Below are 26274 nucleotides of genomic sequence, written 5' to 3'. Positions count from 1 at the left end.
TACTGTTTGTAAGCCCTTTGCAAATATTAACGCATCTGTCTTTTCCACTCTCATTCTCTCAAGAGTATATAGTGGAGCTTCCCAGAGGCCACAGGGCTTGTGATAACATCACCTCTCTGATGATGGCTAACGGAATGTGTGCTTATTATTCTTGTACTTTAAAAATTTGTCAGTTTCAATTTCTTATACCATAGATATCAATAGATATAATTTACATAAACAATAGCTTGTTGGGGTCCTCAATAATATTTTAAAGTGAAAAAGAGTCCTGAGACAAAAAAATCACTGCCAGAACACTTGAATACATTAAAAAATATGATTAACATAGTTACTGTATGATTTGTCTATCAATCAACATTTAAAGAACTATTAAATATGTTTAGGGTATATGGTGCTAAGGTGGAAACTAGAAGTATGAGATTATCATTCTGTTGAGGTAACCAAATGTGTGTGTGTGTGTGAATGTGTTTGTGAATCAAGGAACTATTGGCATGTGACAAACCACATCAAAACCAATGGCTTAAAGCAACATGCACTTATTATTACACCCAAGTCTAAACACTGACAAGTTCTGCTGATCTTGGGTGCACTTACTCATGCATCTGCAGTCAGCTCTGGATTAATTGCAGGACTGGGGCTGGGAGTGCTTCAGATAGGGTGAAGGAAGATGCAGCTCTTCCCCACGTTTCATTTTCTGAAAGAGTAGCCCAGATATGTTCTCATGGTTATGATAACAGAGGTGCGAAAATGGAGAAGCTAGGGCAAGCAAGGGGAAGTGCTCAAGGGTTTTCCAAGCCTCTGCCTGGTATCATGTCTGCTAAAAGTCCATTGGCCAAAGCAAGTCACGTGACCAAGCTCAGAGTCAAGGGCTGGAACATAACACCCCACTCACCATGAGAGAGAAAGAATTGGGGCCATCAGTGCAATCAGTGTACCACCATGTATGTATTTGAGAAAATATAACTTAAAATTGTATTTGAGATTTATTTATTTGTAAAGAAAAGTTTGCCACTGTAACAGTAGGAAGGACTTAGTCTTGTATCACTTAAGGATGGGGATACATTCTGAGAAATGTGTAGTGAGGCAATTTTTCATTGTGCAAACATCGTAGAATGTACTTACACAAACCTAGAAGGTATAGCCTACTACACACCTAGGCTATATCGTACAAATCTTACGGGTCCACTGTTGTACATGTGGTCCGTCAATGACTGAAGCATTGTTATGTGGTGCATGACTGTACATGGTATCATTTTCTTGATTTCCTTATTCCATAAATTCATGAATTATTCACCTTTAAAATGAGAATTAGGCATGTCTTGTATGATAAACTTATGATAACATTTTATTTTTATAATACTTATTTTCTTTCTTCTTTAAAATTACCTTCTCTTAAAAAAGGTTGAATTTTTAAAAAGAAATATGCTATTCATTTTCACTATGGTGGGATCTGAGGAAGAATTATTAATTTGGTAGCATTTATCAAAAATAATTTACAGACTCTCCTGGATCAATATTGAGAGACATTTGCTGAATAAGAAATGTAAACAAGGCAGTGTAGCACTAGATGGGAAAGCCAATACGTACTCCTCTTTACCAGAGAGCGGATGTCTCTTCATTAAAGTCTATCCTCTCTTTAATCTTGAGTCTTCTTCTTTGTCCCATGGTGTATAGACCTAGCCTTTCTCTTCAGTTTCTGTAGATTTTTCTCCCTAACTCACCTCCAATGCCGGTGAGAACTCTGGAAACCATGTCAAACTTAATTTCAAATTCATGTCTTTTACTCTCTCTTTGGTGCTTTTGCTAAATTTATAATCATATCTTATCTTTTTACTCTGTATTATATAATGTTTTTTATGTATTATATTCTATATTATGTATGCTTTTTTCTCTATATTATAAAATGTTTCATCGTTTTAACACTCTCTTTGAAATCTTGTGTCTCTTACACACAATGACTTTATTAAGAGAAAGCCAGGATCATATTAATTCTTCCTCCTACATTTGATGCTGGGAGAGGACATGCCAAATTCTAAAATGGCGTTTTCTCCATTTCTCCTATAGCTTTTTTTTTTTTTTTAGTATTCCATATGCTATTTTGTAACCATGCTACCTCAAATCTCTCCTGCTGCTTGGAAGACGGCATTGGTTTAAGGACTCTACACTGTAGTGTTAGTGACTGGAATAGTTTACCCTTCCCACGGTGAACTTTCATTTGATAAACGAGACTTGGAAAGGGCAATTAATTAATACCTAATGGCAGAAAATTAAATTATTTGGAACCCACATGAGTTTTTTCTTGTTCATAATAATAACTACCATTTATTGAATGCTTTCTATGTACCAGGTACCATACTACATTATCTCATTTGATTTTAACATCAAGCATTTAGATGTTGTCTGTATTTCACACATACAGACATTGAGGCTGAGGTCAAACTACTTTGCCTAATGTCACGGTGCTAATAAGAAGCAGAATTTGGGGCTTTATAGATTACAAGGCTATTTCAAAGTTCCTTCTTAAAGGGAAAAAATACCTCCTGTAACCCCCAAGAGCACACTGGACAAACTGAGTATTGGACTTTGAGAAAGACATGCTCTGCCTGATCCTTCACATCAGAAGATTTCTTTTCTGTCCTTAAGTCCAAATCTCCACCCTTCTACAAATCTCAGATGCTTCATCTCTTGCTCTTCCTGTGCTGGCTACTCTTGCCTTTAGATTCATGTCCTTCTCTTCCCCTTGTGACTTCCTCTGCCTTTCTCCTTGCTTTTGTCTTTTCCTTTCCTTCTGTTTCCCTCATTATCTTCTCACTTTCTCTCTACTCTAGAGAATTTTTGTTTGCATTTACATTATCCTATCACAAAGTAATCCCTTCTTATTTATCTCTAGATCTAAATATTTAAAAAAATCATGATTTGGTGTATTGGGCAAAGTCATGATTTGAATGAATCTAGTGGAATCAGAGTAAAGAATTCTTTGGTAAAGTGAGAAATCACTACCTAGTTTTTGGCTCAAAATGTTAGGATTTCCTTTAGTTATCTACTTAACGGGAATAAAAAATGCCATTAAAAAGTATGTTTTACTGTTTTTGTTTTACGTTAATGGTTATATTGCTACTCCATGCTCAGCATGCCTCAAACCAAATTCACTACCTTTTTTTTTTCTAACATACTTCCCTCATCCTGTATGGATGGCATTACTAATTTCCTATTTGCCTAGATTAAAAGCATTAGTCATTGTCACTTTGTCCGTGTCCCTCTCTCTCACATTTAAAGCTCTCTCTCCCAAACTTTTCTCTCCCTTTCTTTCTCTCTCCTTAGAGCTGCCCTATCTTGGTTCAACACTGTTATTTTTTTCTTCATTATGATAGTCTCCTAACCGGCCTCTCTGTCTCAAATGCTGTTTTTTCCACAACACCCTCCCTACTCATGCTTTTAAAAATGCCTGGCTGGAACATATCACTCCCTTGCAGAAGCACTTCCAGTAGGTCCTCATTGCCTACAGAACAATTAAAGTCTAAATTTGGGGGTGACTTACTAGGCTATTTCTAACCATGCCCCAGTCTACCTCCCCAGCCTCGACTTCCTTTTTGTTTTTATGCTTCTCATACAGCATATGCTCTGGCCCGCATTTACCTTTTCTACGATCCCAACAAGCATGTTTATCTCTCCCACTCTCCATTCATCACCCAGCTACCTGTGACACCCCAGGATATCCATAAGCACAAAGAAAGGTGGAGAACTAGCAAGATCAGAAGTGAGAAGCTCCATAGGGAGGACCCTGAACTGGAACAGTGGTCAGCAATATCCTCACTACATAATGTTTGCAAATAAAATTGGGAAGTCTCATGAGTGGGAGGCCTGATTCCTTACTCTAAACAACGTTTCACATGTTTGAGCCTGAGAAATTTGCCAGCCCTGTCCAACTGATTCTCTCTGTGGGCTGAGCTCCTTTCATGCCCACAGCCAGTTACTTCCACCACGGCTTCCACCTGAAGTCCTGCTTTAAACCAGAGGTAAATTTCCATCTTTTCACTCTCCTTTTTCCCTGTCTAGCTGCTAGATTCTACTCCTCACTTCAGAACTCTCTGATATCTCTACCTACCAGGATTGAGCCCAAGTTCTCTAAGCTTGCAAAGGACATTTGGTTTAATAAGATACTTAAATCAATTCCCTGTGACTTGAAAGTTTTCTTTGTTAAAAGTTATCCTTCACTTATGCCTTTAATGCTAACTGTTATCGGTTCTCTTTCTACCACCCCTGCTGGAAACTAAAGCCCTATCTATGGTAAAGTAATTGCAGGAATAGAATAAAACCCTGAAATATCTCTCTGCTTCCCTCCCCAGCAGCCCTTTCTGTCTAGATAATTGAAGTAGAGCTTGCTGAATGATATAGATGAAATTTTATATAAGATCCTATTGCAACAATAGTGCTTCAGATGCTTGTCAAACCTGGGCATGTTATTCCTTTTTGCTGATTTCTACATTTATATATATTTTGGTAATTGGAATGGAAATTTATTTAGGGATGCTTACAATCCCTAAATGTCTGATGTTTCCTTATTCATGGGCATGACATACAATTCAAAATGTCATTGCCATTTTCTTTACACTTCTAAAAGAAACCAATTATCTCATCTTAACATTTTTTTTTTTCGAAAAGTGAGAACATTTTATTTTCAGTCACAGGGAGGAATGCAAAAGTCTGTTCTAGTGAATATTTTAGTTCAAGCCTTGGCTTCAATCTTTGAAGGTTTTATTCACCATCAAGGTAGTTATTCCTTTCTTGCTTTGTTCTTTTAATGTCATTTTCACATCATTCTTTAATGGCACTGTTTATATTTTATTATAATTAAGTGTCTACTCTTCTGGATTTGGGGCTCTAAGGGCAAGGGTCATGGTAACATCCCTGCCTTAGGGTCTAGTACACCAACAGATAGAGCTGATGCCACAAACAAAAGTAGTGACTCCACTATCTGAGCTGAGCACATAGCTTCTGACTCGTGGTGGGCTTTAAGAATTGTGGATGGAATTGTGAATTAAAAGAATTTTCAGTAAAAGTCCTATTAAGACATTTTGGGAGTTAAGTAATAATAAATACCATGAAACTGTACTAGCAATCACTGATGTCTCTTGCTCCCTTGGCTAAGTACTTTGTATGCAATCTGACTTTAATCCAAACCTCATCTAACACAATTTTTCAAGTATGATGGTCCTTTTATGGCAGAAAACTGAGGTTTAGAAGAATTAAGTAACTTCCCTAAGTCATCGACTGTCAGAAAGTAGAATAGACCTTCATCCCAGCAGTGCATGAACTCAAAGCTCGTGATCTTAACCCAAGAGTTATATTGCTTCTCAATATATTTTATGAATGAAAAATCCAAATTTAAGTTTTAAGTAAATAGCCTACTATATTGATCTAGTATGGGTATTTAAATGACAGCTGTAACTCAGGAGTGCTCTTTCTTGGAAGAGATCCACTTTCTTAAATCCCTACTCTCCTTTCCCCATCCCTATCTTCTTAATCTAGGTTTAAGTAGATATAGTCTTTTCTTACCAAAGTTGTAACGAGGCTGCGTAGTATCTATTCAAGATTCTACAATTTCCTGAGCTATGTCTGTGTATTTCATGTTTTTTGTATTGCTCTATAACAATTCTTTATGTTTTAACATGTTGTTCCTCTGCTGTGTGTGGTGCATCCTCTTCTCTTTCTTCAAGCGTCCAGGTGATTACCGTGCGAACCAGGTCTGCTATCTGGAATTCATCTCACCTCCAGTTTTCCTTTTTTCGTCTATCTTAGATTTCGTTTTTGTTAATTTTGTTTCCTGCCTTCCCATAGTCTGTAATCTCAGCATATTTATATCATCTGTTTACAGCACAGACATAACATAATTTCATCACTTTTATGCAAACATGAACTCAATTTTCATGAATAACATTTCACACTAGACAATGTTTCGTTAATTCAGGTTATACTTCTTGCGGATTTATGTTATTTCAGCGATTGAGTAGAAGAGGAACTCATGTTTACTTTCTACCATAACACCAAAAATTATGCTCTGTTTAACCTTATTTCGTTTAAGTTTCACAAAAATATAATGAATTAGGCATTATTATTCCTCTCTTTTCAAATGTAAACGCTGAGACTCAGAGCGTTAAGTAACTTTCTGAGGATCACACACTTTGTGGAGACCCATGGGACTCCCAAGGCAGGTGTCTATTGTTTTTATTATATTGCCTCTTGCACTGCAAATGAACAAAATACCAATTTTCTAAATCAATACTGTAGAAAAAGATTGTTAAGGGTATATTTAAATTGCTTTAGACATACAAACAATTTTCTCTGGCTTTGAGCATTTTTAAAGTACATTCTTTTTATTGTGTGATGTAATACAAATATTTTATTGATTAAGTGAAGTTACACGAGAAATTCTAAAAGAGCTTAGTTTCAGGCCTTCACTATGTTCAGAAATATTAAAATTAATTTGCTTGAAAATGCCTTGAATTCCACTTACTCCTACTCAGAGTGGCTGCTCCTCCTGGTCTAAATTATTGATCTCAAGTCTGCACCATGATTGCGTAGGAAGATCCATCAAAGCAGCAGGTGAAATGTAAGGCAGCCTAGTATATTTTGGGGGGAGACTAAATTCAAATCCAAATTCCCCAGCTGATACAAAATAATTGTAATGTCTGGGAAAATGCTTAATGGAATATGCCCCGTGCCCTTGAACTATATTCAGTTTTTACTTAACTAGAGGCCTGGAGTCTATACTCCCCAGCAAATGGGCAGATGACGTTTCCTCAGGCTTTTCTCAACAACTTCTATTCTCCCGATTCACTCAGAGTGAAGCTACAAGGATGTGGTTTATCTCCGTTTCTGAACCTATCCTCCATAGAAAAGATGCTGAAAATAATCTATGGCATTCCCTTAAACTCATTTGACTCTTTTGAAACTATTTTCAATCAGCTTATGACAGAGAACAATTGTACAAACTTGAAGAATATTGCTGTATCAATAAGATATATATCATTATAGTGCTATTTAGAAATAATCCTCTTTACTAAAATCTAATTCAGAATCCATAAGGATGAAATAGAATTTCAGGTAAGGTAAGATTAGTTTCAGTTAAGTTAGTTGGAGTTTTAACAGCTCTTCATCCTCGCCACAGACACACAAGCATTTTCTAATTTTCTATAAGGAAGCTTGTTTTTATCTAGCTGGTTTTCCTACTCTTCTTAAAGACTAACATGCTTCCCTAGAAAACTAATAAAAAGAAACTAATGAGATACTAGTTTTAGAAATACATTTGGTTTTTATTGGGTTATTCGGCAACATATGTTTGCTTATTCCATATGTTTTAATACTGATTTTCTCTTTCAATGCTGAAATCCAATTGTTATATAAAAGGATTTATATGGTTCACAATAGTTCTCTTTTTCCTTAACACATGCAAATGATGCCATATCTTAGTATCCACAAAAATGATGCTTATAACTTGCAAAATATTTTCCAGTTAAAGTTTCTCAAAGAATATAATAAAACACCCTATTAGATTTTATGAAAATTCAAAGTGAGCTAATAAAGCTCAAGGGTTGGATCTGGATAAATACCCATAAAACCATGGCAGTTAATTATGGTTCAAATGCTTGCCTCGCTTGGGGCAGGTTTACCTCATTTTAATCTAACTTCTCTTCTTAATTAACACATGCCTATCATGTCAGGAACATTTTGACCCTCAGCATAGCTAGGACCTGTGAGAATTTAGAGTTTTGGGTTATATCTAAAAATCAATATCAAATCTCTCACTCGGACAGCTTCCAAAGCCTGGTCTCCTTGCATCCATTTTTGTTCCCAGAATCTATTTCCCAAACAGCAGATTCAATGAACTGCTTTTTTAAAAATTTTTCTTAGTAAATTTACTTTTTAAAAATTTTTAATTTTTATTTTGTTAATTAAGAGTCAAAATAGCTTACATCGTTGTGAAATTTCAGTTGTACAGTATTTTTTGTCTGTCACCACACAAGTGCTCCGCTTCACTCCCTGTGTCCACACTCCACCTTTCTTCCCCTGGTAACCACTGAACTGTTTTCTTTGTCCATGTATTTGTTGTATTCTGCATATAAGTGAAATCATCTGGTGTTTGTCTTTCTCAGTCTGGCTTATTTCGCTTAGCATAATACCCTCAGGGTCCATCCATGCTGTTGCAAATGGGATGATTTTGTCTTTTACTTTGGCTGAGTAGTATTCTATTGTATATATATACCACATCTTCTTTATCCAATCATTGGTGATGGGCACTTGTGTTGCTTCTGTGAATTGGCTATTGTGAATAGTGCTGCAATGAACATAGGGGTGCATATGTTACTTTGGATTGTTGACTTCAAGTTGTTTGGGTAGATCCCAGTAGTGGGATAGCTGGGTCATATGGTAGTTCTATTTTTAGTTTTTTGCGGAATCTCCATACTGTTTTCCATAGTGACTGCACCAGTCTGCATTCCCACCAGCAGTGTATGAGGGTTCCCTTTTTCCACAACCTCTCCAACATTTGTTGTTTTTGGTCTTGGTAATTATAGCCATTCTGACTGGTGTAAGGTGATATCTCATCGTAGTTTTGATTTACATTTCCCTAATGATTAGTAATGTTGACTATCTTTTCATGTGCCTATTGGCCATCTGTATATCTTCCTTTGAAAAATGTCTGTTCGTATCTTCTGCCCATTTCTTGATTGAGTTGTTTGGGGTCTTCTTGTTGAGTTGTGTGAGTTCTTTATACACTTTGGATATCAACCCCTTGTCTGATAAATGATTTGAAAATATTTTCTGCCAGTTGGTGGGTTGTCTTTCCATTTTGTTGATGCTTTCCTTTGCTTTGTAGAAGCTTTTTGTCTGACGTAGTCCCATTTGTTAACTTTTCCTTTTGTTTCCCCTACCCGAGTAGACACGGTATGCGAAAATATGTGGCTAAGACCAGTGTCAAAGAGTGTACTGCCTATATTTTCTTCTAGTATTTTTATGGTTTCAGTTCTTACATTCAAATCTTTAATCCATTTGGAGTTAATTTTTGTGTATGGCGCAAGATGATGATCTACTTTCCTTATTTTGCATGTAGCTATACAGTTTTCCCAACACCATATGTTCTTGGCTCCTTTGTCAAAGATTAACTGTCCACAGATGTATGGCTTTATTTCTGGGCTTTCAATTCTGATCCATTGATCTGCGTGTCTGTTTTCATTCCAGTACCATGCTGTTTCATTACTATAGCTCTGTAGTATGTTTTGAAGTCGGGGATTGTGATGCCTCCAGCTTTGTTCTTTTGTCTCAGGGTTGCTTTGGATATTTGGGGTCTTTTGTTGTTCAATATAAATTTTTGTATTATTTCTTCTATTTTTGTGAAGAATGTCATTGGGATTCTGATTGGGATTGCATTGAATCTGTAGATTGCTTTAGGTAGTATGGACATTTTGACTATGTTTATTCTTCTGACCCGTGAACCTGGAATATCTTTCCATTTCTTTATGTCTTCCTCAATTTCTTTCAATAATGACATATAGTTTTCAGTGTACAGGTCTTTCACCTCTTTGGTTAAGTTTATTCCTAGGTTTTTTATTCTTTTTGTTGTGATTGTAAATGGGATTGTATTCCTGATTTCTTTTTCTGCTAGTTCATTGTTAGCATATAGAATGAACTTTGAAAATAAATATCAGGCCGAATTCCTTCCCTGCTCAAAATTCCTCCAAGAGATTGCAGTTAGAATATAATGAAAACTCCTTGCCATGGCTTATTAGGCTGCATTTGATCCAGTTCCTTTCCGTAGCCCAAACTTCTTTCCACTCCTTCTGACTCACTCTTCTCCAGCTACTCTGACCTTGTGGATCTTCTGCCAAACAGACCAACTGACCCTTTTCACTTTCTGATGGACCTGCTTTCAGATCTGTAGACAGCTCACTCCTTCTCTCAAGTTTCTGCTTTAGCATTTCCCTCTTCCAAAGGCTTTTCCTGACCACCCCACTGAAAACAGCCCTTGCTGCTCCATCATGCCTTTCCCACTTCTCTGATTTATTTTTTTCCTAATGTTAGTTACTGCCCGAAACTATAATATTATTGCTTTGTTTGCTTGCTTATTGTTAGCTTCCCTCACTAGAATGTGAGCACCTTGAGGGCAGCGTCTCGGTAACCACTGTGTGTCCTGAGCCTAGAACAGTGTATGGCTCAGAGTGCATGCTCAGAGAGTATCTGGTGAACGAAAGGATTATTCAATTTGAAATAAAGCAATGTTTCACTCTCCTGGATCATAAGTTGGTATTCTGAACTCTATTTCTTATTACTTCTTTAGAGTGCTCTCTCTCCCAAATTATACCTTCTATTTGCTCTTTCGATTTCTACCTCCTTATGATAAGCTTCTTTTTCTTTGTCAAATAGCCTCAATTAGAATCCTGTTTCCGGAAATTACTTTCTAAGTGATATCTTTCTAAGTCTCTAGTTTCTCAGTTGTAAAGTAGTGATAGTAGTAATAATTACCTTAGGGCTATTGTGAAAATTTATTTTGGATATTTCTTTATTCTTATGTTACTCAACTGTACAACAGCATTTGGTATGTTACATCCTTCTTGAAACACATCCTTCCCTTAACTTTGAATGCAAGCTATTCTCCTGATTTTCCATTGATGAAGCCCTTGCCTTTCTGTTTCTGTCCAAATTCTAATGTTAGTGTGTCCTAAGCCAAATTGGGCACTCTTCTGTTTTCTTCTCCCTCCACCTTCCCTTCCTCATCTCTCCCTTCCTTTCTCCTCACTCCTCTTTCTCCTCTTTTCTCCAATATGTCATCCTTTGTTAATATAAACCATTCTCTAAGTAACTTCTATTTTCCAATGTGTTTCAAATGTTTATCTCCTGCCTTAACTTCAGATTAATAAATCCAACTTTTGACTTGATATATACACTTGGATGTATACGTCCCTTTTCCTGTTCAAAATTAGATGCATGTCTTGCATTACTTACTCAAAACAGTAGTCTTGATCCCCTCCCATAGTTCTTTCCCTCTATTCTCTATTAGCAAATGAGACCATCAAGCCAAAATCCTAGGTTTTACTCTTGATTCCTATTTGCTTTTCATTACCCACACCTAAATGACCATCGAGATTTGCATGTTCTACCTCCAAATTATATCTTCAATCATTGATCCGCTTTTCTTCATCTCTTTCCACACCACTAGGGAGAGAGTCTTGCACCTGATACCTCTATGTCCATTCTTTTTTTCTTTTTTTTAAAGATTGGCACCTGAGCTAACAACTGTTGTCAATTTTCTTTTTCTTTTTCTTATTTTCCTTCTTTTTCTCCCCAAAGCCCCCTGGTACATAGTTGTATATTTTAGTTGTGGGTCCTTCTAGTTGTGGCACGTGGGATGCCAACGCAGCATGGCCTGATGAGCAGTGCCATGTAGGTGCCCAGTATCCGAACCGGTGGAACCCTGGGCCGCCAAAGAGGAGTGCACGAACATAACCACTCTGCCACAGGGCCGGCCCCTCTATGTCCATTCTTGAACCATCCTCCAAATCTATTTTCTACCCTGCAGCCAGAGCCTCTATTTCCAATCATGCTCTTCTTGTTTAAAAACATTTCGGTGGTTTCCTATTGCAAGTTCAATAACAAAAACATCCTTACTATGGTCTACAGGCCCTCCACGGCCTGGCCTTCCTTACCTTTCCTAATCCATGTCTTCCTATTTCCTCCCGGTTAAGGATGCTCCAGCCTTTTTCATCTCCCTTCTTTTCTCAGACAAACCAGAGCATTTCATTTTTTTCTTTTTTTGCAGGTAAAGATTCGCCCTGAGTTAACATCTGTTTCCAATCTTCTTCTTTTTTTTTTTTGCTCTCCAAAGCCCCAGTAGCTGGTTGTATATCCTCATTGTAAGTCTTTCTAGTTCTTCTATGTGAGCTGCCACCACAGCACGGCAACTGAAAGAGAGGAGATGTGGTGCCGCCACCAGGAAACAAACCTGGGCTGCTGAAGCAGTGAGAGCACCGAACTTGAACCACTAGGCCATCAGAGCTGGCTCCAGACTGCTTCTTGCCTTAAGATATTTTTACTTGTTCTTCCCTTTACCTAAGGCAATTACTTTTCTAAACCTTCATATGACTGGGTCCTTTTCATCCAGATTTTAACCTAAATGTCATCTTCTCAAAGGGGCCTTTCAACCTACTATATGTGTCCTGCCTCTAAGTTCTTCTGTTATATCTCCCAGTTTATTTCCTTTATTACATTGCACAATCTGAATTTTGCTTATTTATTACTGGTTACCTTGTTCACTGTCTCTATTCCTTACAACCCTCATGTCCATAAGGGCAGAAAACATGTCTGTTTTGTTCACTCTTATGACCCTGATCCTTAGAACATTGTCTAGACCATTCATTCAACTAATGCTTGTTGAACAAATGAATGACTGAAATGAAATAATGTATATAATCTACTTAGTATTGTGTCGGTACATGGAAAGTGCTCAATAAATGTTAACTCTTGTTATTAAAAGCACTCTTTCTCTTTTACGGTGTAACTTCAATGTTGTATCCTGGGAAGGAGGGGGCAGGGGAGAGAGAGAACTCAATGCTTAAAACAGTTAGGTTTCCTTTTCCCTTTGAATTAAGCCTAAGAGAGAGATTCTTTCAGCATCTTTCTCAGCAGGGAATCTACCTGGCCTTATTAACGTTTTCAGTCCTGGTAAATGTGGATTGAAGAACAAGTATTCATGCATTAAATCATTCATTTCTTCAATTTTTTTAAGCAATTTATGGTCTTATGTCTACTTTAGCTCCATGAAAAGTAAAAATGATTCAATTCATCCCAAACTCCCAAGGATGTAGATTAAAATGACTAAATAAATCACAAACTGCATAGCAACAATAGACAAATAATGCAGACAACACAGAGAGGCAAAATTTGTTTCCCAGAAATAGCATCTGGAATGAGCCTTGAAGAATAGGTAAAAGGGAAAGGCTCCTGTGATGACCCCTCCAGATACCTCAGTGGGTCTTTTATGGGAAACTTCTCCCCAAGTATGTTCTTTTTTTCCTGTACTCCCTTTTCTGGGACAATCCTGGAACCCGTCATCCAAGTGAGAATTCACAAATCTACCCCAGACAGTGACTAGCCTGAGTTGACTCTCTGTCCCTTCAGTGGTTCCCTTTCTTTGTATTGCTGTTGTTACTGCCTTTTCTGTGGAACTTGCTCCTCTAGTTCACCCTCCACTTTATTGTCACAATAATTTTTCTAAAACAGAGATCTGATATGTCACTCTACTACTCAAAATTCTTCACCAGTCCTTGATTTCCTTCCTGTTTGTGTGTATACAGCTTAGTTGACATCAGCTCTGTGTTCTTGTGGGATTAGTATCCTCATAAGAAGAAGGAGACTAGGGCTGTCTCTCCCTGCCATGTGAGGATGCTGTGAGAAGGTAGCCATTGGCAAGCCAGGAAGAAGTCTTCACCAGGAACCAAATCTGACAGTGCCTTGAACTTAGACTTAGTCTCCAGAACTGTGAGCTATAAATGTCTATTGTTTAAACCACCCAGTCTGTGGTATTCTGTTACTCTGTTATAGCAGCCTGAACTGACTAAGATAGTGTGCCTTTTGCACATGGCATATAACTAAATTAAAAAATGTTTGACTATCAACAACCTAGGTGCCCATCAAGGGACGAATGGATAAAGAAGATGTGGTATTTATACACGATGGACTACTACTCAGCCATAAGAAATGACGAAATCCGGCCATTTGTGACAACATGGATGGATCTTGAGGATATTATGCTGAGTGAAATAAGTCAGAGGGAAAAAGTCAAATACCATATGATCTCACCCATAAGTAGAAGACAAAAACGACCAAAAAAACCCCAAACACAGAGCATTGGAGATTGGACTGGTGGTTACCATTGGGGAAGGGGGAAGGAGGGAGGACAAAAGGGATGATTAGACTCACATGTGAGGGGATGCACTATAATTAGTGTTCGGGTGGTGAACATGATGTAATGTACGCAGAATTTGAAATATGATGTACATCCGAAAAAAATGAAAATTAAAAAAAATGTTTGAAATTCTTTGTATTTTACTTGTCAAGGTTTTTTTTTTTCCAATTATTTTGGGTACTCACATATTTGTACATGTTTCTGTCATCTTACTTAGTGCTTTCCATTTTATTCGACTTATGTTTCTCTTTTGTTCTTTCTTGTCTTTTTAACCTTTAAATAGGCTCTCTTTGTTTTCTTAATCCACTGTCTTTCTTCTGTTTCATAATTATACATGTTTCTCATTCCAAATAGTTATTCTTGAAATATTATCATATGTATCTGAGTCTAAATATTATATCAAAATCCCTCTCCTAAAGAAACATGGACCATAGATTGTATAGACTCTAATCATCCTCTCCTGATTTATGTGATATGATTGTCTATTATTTGTTTAGTCTTTTTTTAATCCCACAAATTAGATATTGTTTCTTAATTCAGACAGTGTTTATTGAAAATTACCTACATTTGCCAATTATTTTGCTCATCATTTTCTCTTGCATCTCATAGTTCTTTTTGCTTTCATTTACTTCTACCTGGAGTGCATCTTGGTAGGTCTTTGTATATCTATTGATAGCAAACTCTCAGTTTTTGACTATCTTATTTCAAAAAATAGTATTGTAGGTTCACAATTCTAGGTTGACTATTTCTCTTGACATTCCACTGACATCATTCAACTGTCTCCTGATCCTGAGTAAATAACTTAGTCTCTCTAAGGCAATTTCTGTGGTTCAATCAATAAAATAACCCAAATGTAACCATGGGCTGTTCACTCTGGGTCACCTGGCTAAAGAGCGCTGACACCCAGGTCTCCCTTTCTATCAGTGGGAGCAGCTACTCTTGGGGCTGTGTCTATTTCTAGGATAGGAGAGGCTGGGATGTCTTGTAGGCTTCAAGGTTTCTAGGGCCTGTGAGATGGCCTTCCAGACAACTTCTGTAAATTGCTGACACTCAAAACCAGATTGCACCCAAAACACAGTTTGATTATTTCCTCCTGACACAACTCCTATGCCTTACACTGTTAAAGGTAAAAGAATATGGAATCGCATCGAGAGTTCAGCAGAGTACCTGCCTTGCCTGCCTCACAATGAGGTAGCAAGCTGGGAACCCATGCTCTCTGTGTGCTGACTCTGGCCTTTTGCATTTTTCTCTTTCCATAATAAAGCCTACTGCTTAGCTGATGCTGTGTGATTTTGCAGAACTCATCTCAAAGCCTTGTACATTAAAGTGATCTACGTGGAACAACCGATTCCTCCTCCGTATCATGGTAGTACCAACAGCATTTGGTTGTTATAAAGGTTAAATGGTATAATACATGCTAAGTACTTGGTCCGTAGAAAGAACTCAATAGTTGTTGGGTGATATTTTTGTTATTAAAAATATGAAGGGCCCTTTAAGTTTACTGACTCCCCTTTAAAATGTTTCACCTTTAATAGTACGTGGGAGTTCTGTCCAAGGTAGATTCTTTTGTCCCCATATATTCATATGTTGCTTAGAAACAATCACTGGCTTCTCAGAATAAAAAATAAAATCAACAATTGTTTCCAGACAACAGAGTCTTTCCTAACACTTGGATGAAAACACTTGCTCAGAAATTAATCCCATCTCTCCTGTTAATTATGTAGTGCTTTAACAAACACAAAATGTACAATGATTGTTTATTGTTTTTCATTCGAGAGAGTGCACCCACATCACAGAAGCAGAAAGAATCTGAAATTAATTAGCAATTGATCATGACAGCGTGTCATCCTATACAATTTATACAACACCTGCCCTGATTACTTTGGAATCCGTGAAGGAGAACAAGCATAGTAAACTGACGTTTGACAAACATACAACCTAATTAAAAGGCTATCAAGGACAGCAAATGGAACAGCAATGAATCAGAAAAAACACTGTTTACAAAAGTTGACAAACAGGTTATTACTACAAAGCAAAAATAGTGGTGCATAAAATAACTTTATCTTTCAAACATGTATTCTAGGTATAGCTTTTGGTGCAGGGCTTAGTTCAGCAAATTTCCCTGTTTTTTTTAGTTGCTTGGGGGTATGTATGGAAGATCAGATGTCATTGCTGTCTGCAATAAATTTACAGTTTACTGGGGAGATAGAATGTTAAGAAGTTAACTTAAAGAGAGACATTATAGGAATGATAGGGTTGTTCAAGAAAACTCTCATACTATTGATGGGCGTTAAGTTGCCTTTTAAAAGTATAGGAAAGAGATAAATAGAAAGTACATGGCAACTGCGTATCAGAGTCATGATGCATTTTTGTAATAGATGTCTGATATTTGTGGGCATGTGTGAGGATGGGAGTGGGGAGAGAAAGCCATAATCTTTTTGAGGAATTCAAAGCTTTCAGGATATTTAAATTTTTCCTATTGATAAAGCTCTTAATTCTTATTTCTTGCCTTAGGGCTTCTAAAGAATTTCTGGTAAAGTAGTGCAAAACTTTAAGTGTATATATTATAGTAAGTGAAGACAAAGTCAGTTTTTCAGTATATCTGTGCAATCCAGAAGCCTACATCCTGTTTAGTTTCTTGGACAACTTCTTTGTTTTGAGCTCAGAGTATCCCAAGTTCAGGGTTCATCCATATTCACATCTCCCAAAACGTCTTGAGTCAAACACGACCTTGACTGGAATTCAGAAACTCAGACTCAGAAAAAATGGGAAGAACATCAAAAGAGACTTTAATTTCTCATGTTGGCAATAGAACAAACAGAGGAAGAACAGATAGGCTGCTTGCCATTGATGGTATAATCTTGATTAATGATAAAGACAGTACATACTGAGCTTCTGTCTTTTCTGCCAACATGAATTATTTTCTGAAAAAGAAGTCTTAATAACTGATATCTAGGCTATGTTTGAACAAGTCCATTGATGGCAAGATCACTTCCTGTTGAAGTGGTTCATTCATCTTAGTAGAAAAAATATTGCAGAAAGTGGCCATCAATGAGGTAGACCATGTGCAAAAACGTAAACAACAATAGGAGGTGCTCGAGGAGAGGAACAGGAAAACTGTGACATTTTTCTAAAAGCTTGAAAATGCTGAGTTCGTAACTGTAACCTTGTTTGTTCAATGTTAATCTTAAATAAAAATCTAGAAAATATTATTACAGAGACTCACTGGTATGAAATTAAATCTAAGATGCTAAACTTGGTTCCAAATACTAACTTCACGAATAAAGATAGGAGGGGATTCGGCAGCATCTCATATGAAGGGAAAATTTTCTAGTTGACAGTGAGCGCAAGTTCAAGATTAGTTAACGATATCGTTTGTCCAACAAAAGAGATGAAGACATTTTCTCTTTTAAAATTTTCTTTCTGGAAATAATTTTCCTTGTTAGAGAAGACAGAAGCATAACAGAATCTTTGTTTCCTTTATTATTCATCAGAATTATACAACTGACTTCAAGAAGTCCCTCTGTTCCCTCTCGGTTTGCTTTATTGCTGAACAGTCATCTTAGGCTACATTAAAAGAAAGGTGATGCCTAGAATGAAGAGGCGATAGTCCCTCTGCTGTCTGCTCTTATAATATAATGTTCAGACCGCACTTGGAGCATGGCATTCAATTTTGGAAACCAGATTATAAAAGCTACGTGAACAAACTGTAAATACTTCAGAGGATGACCAGGAAGATGGAAGGACTTAAAATCCTGCCCTACAAAAGATGGTGGAAGAAATTCTAAGTATTTAATTCAGAAAAGGGTAGATATTAGAGAAATATAATATTGAATACAAATATATTATGTTCTGTCACGTAGGAAGGGATTTAGATTTGTGTGAATGACCCACTGGATCAATGGTTGGAAGTGAAAGGGAGTTAGTTTTTCTTCAATTTAAGGGAGAAAATTCTAAAATTTCAAACTATCTAGAAATCAATGGGCCTCTTCAAGAGGAGGGAGCTTCCCATCGGTAGAGACTCAGGCACTGGATGGACGGTCACTAACCAGGGACATTGTGGAGAGTATTAAAGCATTAGACATGTGATCAGAGGTGATGACGAGATAGATTCCTTCTAACCTTGACACTCTGTAGATGGTGAACACCTTCGTAAATTTGTGGGTTTTTTCATTGGACTACTATGTTCCAATTAATTGGGCTATTCTCTCGAGTAAATCATATGCTTATTCCATAATTTATTCTAGGAGAGCTACCATTTTAAACAGGATAATCCCCTAAAGTATTGCTTTGGGACATGGTGTCTTTACTAATGACCTAAACTAGAACTGAGATAATGTCTGCAAAAGCAAAAGGAGAAAACCAGTTGCACTGGGGCCACTAAATAGGACATATTTGAGGCCGTAGTTGGTGACATTCAACCTGTTTATATCAGTGGTTCTCAACCAGGAGCAATTTTGCACCCCAGGAGGCATTTGGCAATGTCAGAGATATTTTTAGTTGTCTTGACTAGAGTAGGTACTATTGACATCTAGTGGGCAGAGGCCAGGGGTGCCACTCAACATCTTACAATGCACAGGGTGGCCTCCCACAACAGAGAATTATCTGGTCCAAAGTGTCAATAGTGCCCAAATTGAGAAATCCTGGCCTGTATAAAGCAGCTCTTCCCCCACCACCAATTTATTTCCCTTTTTTTACCCACAAATTCTCTTTTTATCTTTTTTTTTGAGTATGTGTTATTCTTTTCTTTTCTTTCTCCTTCTTTTTTTTTGTGAAGAAGAGTGGCCCTGAGCTAACATCTGTTGCCAATCTTCCTCTTTTTGCTTGAGGAAGATTGTTGCTGAGCTAACATCTGCGCCAATCTTCCTCTGTTTTATGTGAGATGCTGCCACAGCATGGCTTGATGAGCAGTGCTAGGTCCGCACCCTGGATCTGAACCTGTGAACCCCGGGATGCTGAAGCAGAGCATGCAAATTTAATCACTACACCATCATGCCAGCCCCTCCTTTTTTTTTTTTTTAATTTTTAATATACATTTATTTATCTTGACAGGGAACTCAAGTTTTCTCAATCAGAAAATAGACAAATTATTCATCACAGAGCATCTTAGTGCCAGTTCCCGAGGCCTCGCTCCTTCACAGATTGATGCAGAGAGGAACCCACAATTATGAATCTTGGAGCTTACGTAGCATGGCTGGTGCTCATCCTCCCTTCAGAAGGTAGAGAGAGACCTTTGGTCCGCAATGTAAACAACTCCTCTCTGGAGAGAGGAGGTGAGGATCTCTATTTCACACCCTAGAAGGAAAATAAATGGCTTCAAGGAGAGCTAAGACTTTCTATCTCTCTGGTGGTCTCTATTATTAGGGTTGCTATTTAGTTATCTTTTAGCCTAGGTTGCTAGCAATCTTTGCTCAGAAAGCCCTGACCATGCACACACATAAGATTTGTGGAGCATTGAATCCTGACATTACCCAGGAGTTTATTCCTTTCCTTGTTTCCCTCATTTAATTCTTTCTCTTCCCCCCATATGTCTCCTTAGGGGATTAGCATTACTTTGACGGCACTTCTCATGGTTTGCAGAGCATTTTGTGATGTGTAAATGGAGCTAGGAACTCTTCAATTTCCATAAAAACAAGCAAAACACCTCCAAACTAAGTGTGTGTGTGTTTTTAATAGAAATCTGTGTGGCATACTTTATTTGATCTGTCATGAAATGTAGTGATTTTCACAGATTATGGTTTGGACTGCACTTTGGACAGTAGATGCATTCCTGAAAAGTGCAAAAATTCACTTTTTGCAAATTGAATAATATGATAACTGTATGAAAGAAGTGCTGTGTTTAATAGAACCCTGTGAAGAATGCTTTTGTAAAGTGGTCTTCGATGTGAATATTAGATCCTCATTGTTGTTCTTTTACTTTTTTGTACAAGTTAGAATTAATTTTTTTAATTTTAAATTTTTATTTATTTATTTCCTGGGTGAGGAGGATTGTCAGTGAGCTAACATCTATGTGAATCTTCCTCTATTTTGTATGTGGGATGCTGCCACAGTGCAGCTTGATGAGTGGTGTGTAGGTCCACGCCTGGGATCTGAATCGCAAACCCTGGGCCGCTGAAGTGGAGCGTGTGAATTCAATCGCTCCACCACTGGACCAGCTCCTAGAGTGGGTTTTAAAAGTATTGTGCATGAATATATTATAATAGTGGTAAGGGTAGGATTTTTGTGGGAATATCATAGAACTTTTCAACCAAGAGAAGCAAATTACAGCTTTAGAAAGGGAAAAGTCTAAGAGAGAGCATTATTTTTAGCAAGGTTGGTTGAGTTGTCTTTCAACTTTCGTTATTTATCTAAATATTGAAGTTCAGATCCAAAATCAATGAGTGAAAATTATTAAGCCAAAATTGAAAGCTTAGAAAAATTTGTGAAAGTTTAAACTGGGTGATGTCTTGGGAACCACAAGGTACGTAATGGAGAAGCAGGTGTGGTATTGCATACAGAAGGGACTAAATAAGCATTAACTGAACTGAGTTGAGAAAAAGTATTTGGATGATTTTTCAGAGATATTACGTGTATGTTCGTTTATCTCTGGTTTTTGTCAATCGTCTAATTTCTGTGTTGACCTACTTTTAATTTCTCTCATGAGAGCATATGGAAACAAATCAAGAGACTTGTTTTCTATTTTTTTGTTTCTTGGATGCTCTCAGTTTTGTATGTTGAAAACAGTTCTACATCTTGATCATTTTGATTGATTCAGAACTGATAATGTTTATAATTAAAACAAAAGCCTCTGACTCTGGGCAACTGTGCAACTCCGTTGAAGAGAATCCCATCGCCGTCCGTGTCATCACCCTGATCCTACCCTCTCCCCTACCCCAATCCTGCCCTCTCCCCCACCCCAATCCTGCCCTCTGCCCCACCCCAATCCTGCCCTCTCCCCCACCCCAATCCTGCCCTCTCTCCCACCCCAATCCTGCCCACTCCCCTACCCCAATCCTGCCCTCTCCCCCACCCCAATGCTGCCCTCTCCCCCACCCCAATGCTTCCCTCTCTCCCACCCCAATCCTGCCCACTCCCCTACCTCATTTGCTTCCAGGGCTTGTGCAGCTTAGCTGCATTCAGCAGTGAGTTCTGAATTCTCATGGTGTGTGGGGATGTACTTAAGACAGTCTCTTCTCCAGTCATCTGGATTGTTTTGAGGACAAATCTGAAATATAAACCTTTTAAAAACATAAACTTTGTTCTGCTTTGCTCCTTGTATTACAAGAATAATTTATTACTATTTGACAGCATTCCTCCCTGAGTTATAAACAAATAGCTATAAGGTTAATTATTTATTAAAGCACCCTAGGCAGGGAAAATCCATCTACCAGAGAACTGTTTGCATTTTTGGAACTTAGAGAACTGTCTTATATTTTTCTTTTTCTTGACATTCATCTCTTCCCCAGATATATATTCACAATTAGGCACAATTTTTAGAGTCCACAGGTACTTTGCATGCATTACCTCATTTAATCCAGTAGAATAGACAATCTTATCTCAGGAGGAAACATTACAGAGAAGTTACCAGCTGGTCATGAACCTTGCTGACCCAGAATTGGGAAGGAAGTTCAGGAACAGTACAAAGAGGCTGAGATGAGGCCTTGGTCACTGTCAGTGCTGGATTCCTCCTGGTGCAAGTCTCAATGGGGCAGAGGGGCAATGGCTGTGATTGGGGCTGGGGAATTAAAAAAGACTCTTGGCATAAACCAAGACTGGAAAAGATGTAACAGAAATCAGCATACTACAACGCGCTTAGTCACAGGAGAGGAGAATGAGGTGGATATGCGTATGTGAGGTAATACTTTCAATGTTTGCATTGAAAGTCTAAGGGGTGAGCTAATTTACTATGTCTTAGCAAATAAAGGATATTTGATGCATGAATTGTGTTGTTTGTTCTCTGTGTCTATAGACAAGCAAACTAGGGAAGTGACTTTAAATTTAAATTTTGTCTAGACACAAGGAAAGTCTTCTGAACATCAAAGTGATGAGGTTACTCACTCATTTACTCATTTAGTCCGTCAGCAATATTTATGAGCACCCAGTATGTGCCAGAAAGTGTTCTAAGAACGGGGATGCGGAAGTGAACATAGCTGTCAAGTTTCCTGAGGGTCTTGGGGCTGACATTTGTGAGTGTAAGCAACAAAAAGATTCACAACTAAATGAGCAATAATCAGAGAGTAATAAGAACTATGCAGAAGAATAACATCAGGTAATGTCACAGACAATGACACGCGGCTACTATCAATTGGCTGCTTGAGAAAGGCCTCTCTGGAAATGGCATTTGCTCCAAGATCTGAATGACAAGAAGATAGCCAGGCAAAAATGGGGGTAGGAGTATGGGGTGAGGGCCTTCAGTGCAGGGACCCTACATAGAACAAGCTTGTTGAGTTTGGGAAACCTGGGGTTGGGACGCTGGTGAAGGGTGACGGTGCGGTGGTAGGGGATGAGTCACAAGGGAGGAAACAGCCAGCTCCTGTAGGACTTGGAGAGCCAGGGCAAGTGGTCTGGATTTCGTTCCAAGTGCCATGGGAAACCTCTGGAGGCTTTTAGGCAGGACACTGAAAGGTTGTAGCTTGCTCAGTCTCCTTGTCTATAAGATAATCAGTATATATTCTATCTTGTATTCTATACTCATATAACAACATATCATATATTAAATGCTCAATAAATATAATATATATTTATTCATGATAATGATCATTTTTTTCTTAATAGTAACATACCATAGAAGCTGTAAAGCTGATATCTTCAAGATTTAGAGAATAGTGAAAATGCCAACTACTGTTTATTGAGTACTACGGTATGTTTCTATTAAGTGATTTAATCTGCACTCTAACTTCCTGCAGAGGAGTCTAACTTGCTCCAGTTTATGCAGCTAATAAGCACAGAGCCAGAATTTCAATTTCACTGTCAGTCTTTCTGACCCTGAAGTCAATGCTCTTTCCTTTGCCATTCTGCCACATGGAGAATGTGTGCCCTGCTTTATCTTAATGGCCTGTGGTGGTAGCAGATGATCCCTTCTCAAAGGCCTTCTGGCTTTTATTGAGCCTGGATTTTATGAGCAATTTGGCAGATAAACCATAAATCACAAAACAGTCTGCAGTAATTTGTTCTGGGCATTACCATACTTGACTAAATGATCCTGTAAAGTAATATTTATAGTTCAAGAAGTCTGTCCTCTATGTCTCTCCATTTTATATGTAAGCATTGAAAGGAAAACTATCAAAGAGATAGCAATTGACTTATGAGAAAGTAGTTCTAAAGGCAGTGTTTAAATTCAAGATGTTTATTATAGTTGTTATTATTAGATGGATTACTGGGGGATGACTGCAGTAATAAAAAGAACATTTGTCCAGCTACCTAAACTGGTACATTCTGTACAAAAGAGAACTTTCCTAAGGCATAGTACATGGAAGAAGATTGAAGGAAGGGCTTTGTAGTGGGAAATTGAAACAAGCCTGGGACAGGGAGGCCGTGTGCTTAGGCTTCGTCGACTGGAGAAACCCACAGAGACAACGATGGCCCTGCGCGGTCACTGGTGGTGCAGGTGACATGAGCTTCGTCTGCTGCTAAGAGCTCACTTGCGCTTTTCTCTCCACCATAGCCTCTTTGTGGATCTGTGAGAGCCCTTGATGCTCCTGGGCTTTGCTTTGTTGGTATTTGAAAGATTATCAAGATTCTGTTGTCTTTAGAGATGGAGAAACACTGACAAATGAAGCATAAGGCAGACGTCTGTAGTTAATATGGAAAAAAATAAAAAGCTTGCCCTCATCTCCCTCTGCTCTTCTATCATTAAATCAGTTATAAAACTGCTTTACTACAAATATTGCTATTTCTTCTATTTGAATTCTAAATATCTTTCCAATGAAATAATTGACATTAGTTAACATGACTATTTCTAGTAAAGCTTATTCCAAAATTCTGAAGCCTTTTAATCATCCAGCAGGTGTAACGCATAATGTAAAAATTTAGCCTATATGAACAAATGTGTCTCTCCTTTCCTATTCTTATCCATCTTACTTTCTTCCCATGAGATTAGAATTAGGGGTTTGGATTTAGAAGATTTAAGTGGTTTAGGTGTTTTTGAATGCTTTCTGTATACCAAACACTATTCTAAGTTATTCAGTAAACAACAAGAAAGAAAGATCCTTGCCTTTGTGTGGTGGAGGCCGACTCTAGCACAGTGTTAGGCAATAAACTATAAATATGAGAAATATCTAAAGCATATAGTCTACTAGAAAACAATGGTGGCTACTGGAAAAAGAAAAAGGAAAGCAAGGACTTGAAGGAGGTGAACATCAACTGTTTGGATGATTAGATAGACACCTTTTTGTTCAAAATGATTATACACTAGCATTCAAGACACAGAGGGAAAGTTACCTTTGTCTGCGCCATGGAAAATGGATGAATTCATATGACTACTTGTGCAGAATTTTTTAAAGCTGACTTTACAGGAGGTTGTTTTCCCCTTGGTTAACTGAATGCCTGAATTAAATTACTTATCATAATCAGACGTCACAGGATGGGGCACCATCTCCTCCATTACTTATGAGCATGTTATATTGACATGCCCCCTTTTGTTCTGAGCAGCCTGCATTAACTCTGATTAAAACAAGCAGTTACTAAACACAAATTCCCCCATACTTTGATGAGAGAAACCAGAACCTAGATTCATGTCACTTTAGAGCAGAATGAGTCTTGGAGACTGTTTAATCACACCCATTGTGTCATAGCCACTTATTCTGGCTCCAGTCCGGTGTTCCATCTGACCACTGGGGTGGATCTGACACTTCTGACCTGTAAAAACAGTGACAGAATTCCACAGGGAGAGCTCTAACGTGCCTGGAAGACATGCCTTAAAGAGCTGTTGGGGTCTTTAGTGGGCAAGGCACTCGGAAAAAAACTGCAGGGAAGCCTAACATCTTATTTTCCAACAGCTTCTTGAAAGAATGAGAGTAATTTACCCACTCCCTAGAGAGCGAACCTGGGCGAAACTGTTCAACATTTTGAGAGTTCCAAAGAGATCTAGCGAGGCAATAAATGAGCTTGTACCTCTTATTAAAGCTCTCAGATTGAGGTCACTCACTGTCAAAACCTTTTCTCTCTGAGAGACTTTCCCAGAAGACTAGACCCTTGCTCCACAAAACGTGATGCTCGGAGCAGCAACAGCGGCGTCACTTGAGTGCTTGTTGAAGTACAGGATCTTGGGCCCACCCAGATCCACTGAACAGTAATCTTTATTTTAGCAAGATCCCCAGGTGATTCAGGTGGAGAGTAGGACTGAGACCTGCTGGACTAGAAGATGTCTACCAGAAGCTCTCCTGACCAGAGCAGCCTCCTGTGAATTTGAATAATGCCTGTCAGCAGCCAGCCCCATCTGTGTTCTGTCAGGACTTAACTAATTCTGTGGTAATACATATTAGACCAGTTTGACTAATTGCTGTGTCTAGTGCTCAATTTTGGTGGGGCCCTTGGACTGGTTCGTGAATGTGTTTCCCTTCCAAGGAGGAGTGGATGAGGATTCGATGGGGCACTGTGGATAGACATCTTGCACTGTGGCCAAACCCTCCTCTCTGTCTCTCCCCTGTGGAAACCTTATTGTTTCAATCTTGTTTCTTCCTCTACTAGAGCACCTGACTCTTCTTAAGACAGCATTCAACGATTCAGCTTGTCACACATTTGTTTAACGTAATTGAGAAGATTAGGAGATATTGTACGCTGGAGGGACTTTGGTTTGGGGACAAAAAAAATTGGGAAAATTCTCCTGTTCACTCCAATACATTAATTATTTTTACTTTTGTCTTCTGTTCCTCTCTGACCTGTATTGACTTTGATTTCCTAGCCATTCCTATGACTGCCTTTTGGAGACCCCAATCTAGACCTTGCTCACCTTATTATTAATACTGTGGCCTCACGCAGAGCAACCCTGTCTGCTCCACATTGCCTGAGCTCACTTGCCAGGTGTTATTCTTCCTGCCTTAGGCTAGGTGATGGGCCTCAGACCCTCACCACACAGGGTTCCATTCTTTGTTTCATTTGCTAGACAACAGTCCTATGAGGCAACATCACTATTATCTCCATTTTTACTGACTAGGAAACCAAAGACGAAATTAGAGGGTTTCCTCATGGTGACACACTTGAAACTTACTGCTGAGGTAGATGCATCCTGATGATGGATAACTTGAGCAAAAATTCAGTTTGACTTAATTTTGGATTTTTAAAATATGTCATTTTAGACAGACCATTTTGAGAAATCATGGCTAACATTATAGAACCTA

At 38.2% G+C, this 26274-nt stretch overlaps 1 protein-coding gene across 2 annotated transcripts in view; it reads left to right on the top strand.

The window, feature by feature from the left end:
* Positions 1-26274, top strand: part of LOC139041791 (tigger transposable element-derived protein 1-like) — a 173976-nt gene that overhangs the window by 29241 nt on the left and 118461 nt on the right. The window contains exon 3 of one of the 2 annotated variants that reach the window (XR_011497721.1): positions 13676-14094. The exons of the other annotated variant lie outside the window; for it this stretch is intronic. The gene's annotated coding sequence lies outside the window, so the exon portion shown is untranslated. Of the gene's footprint in view, positions 1-13675; positions 14095-26274 lie in introns of those variants that run through there. 2 annotated transcript variants of the gene reach the window in all.

Source organism: Equus asinus, chromosome 24, assembly GCF_041296235.1.
Source record: "Equus asinus isolate D_3611 breed Donkey chromosome 24, EquAss-T2T_v2, whole genome shotgun sequence".
Lineage (NCBI taxonomy): Eukaryota > Metazoa > Chordata > Mammalia > Perissodactyla > Equidae > Equus > Equus asinus.
Note: the sequence above shows the minus strand (reverse complement) of the source record. Positions and strands in the feature narration are given on the sequence as shown.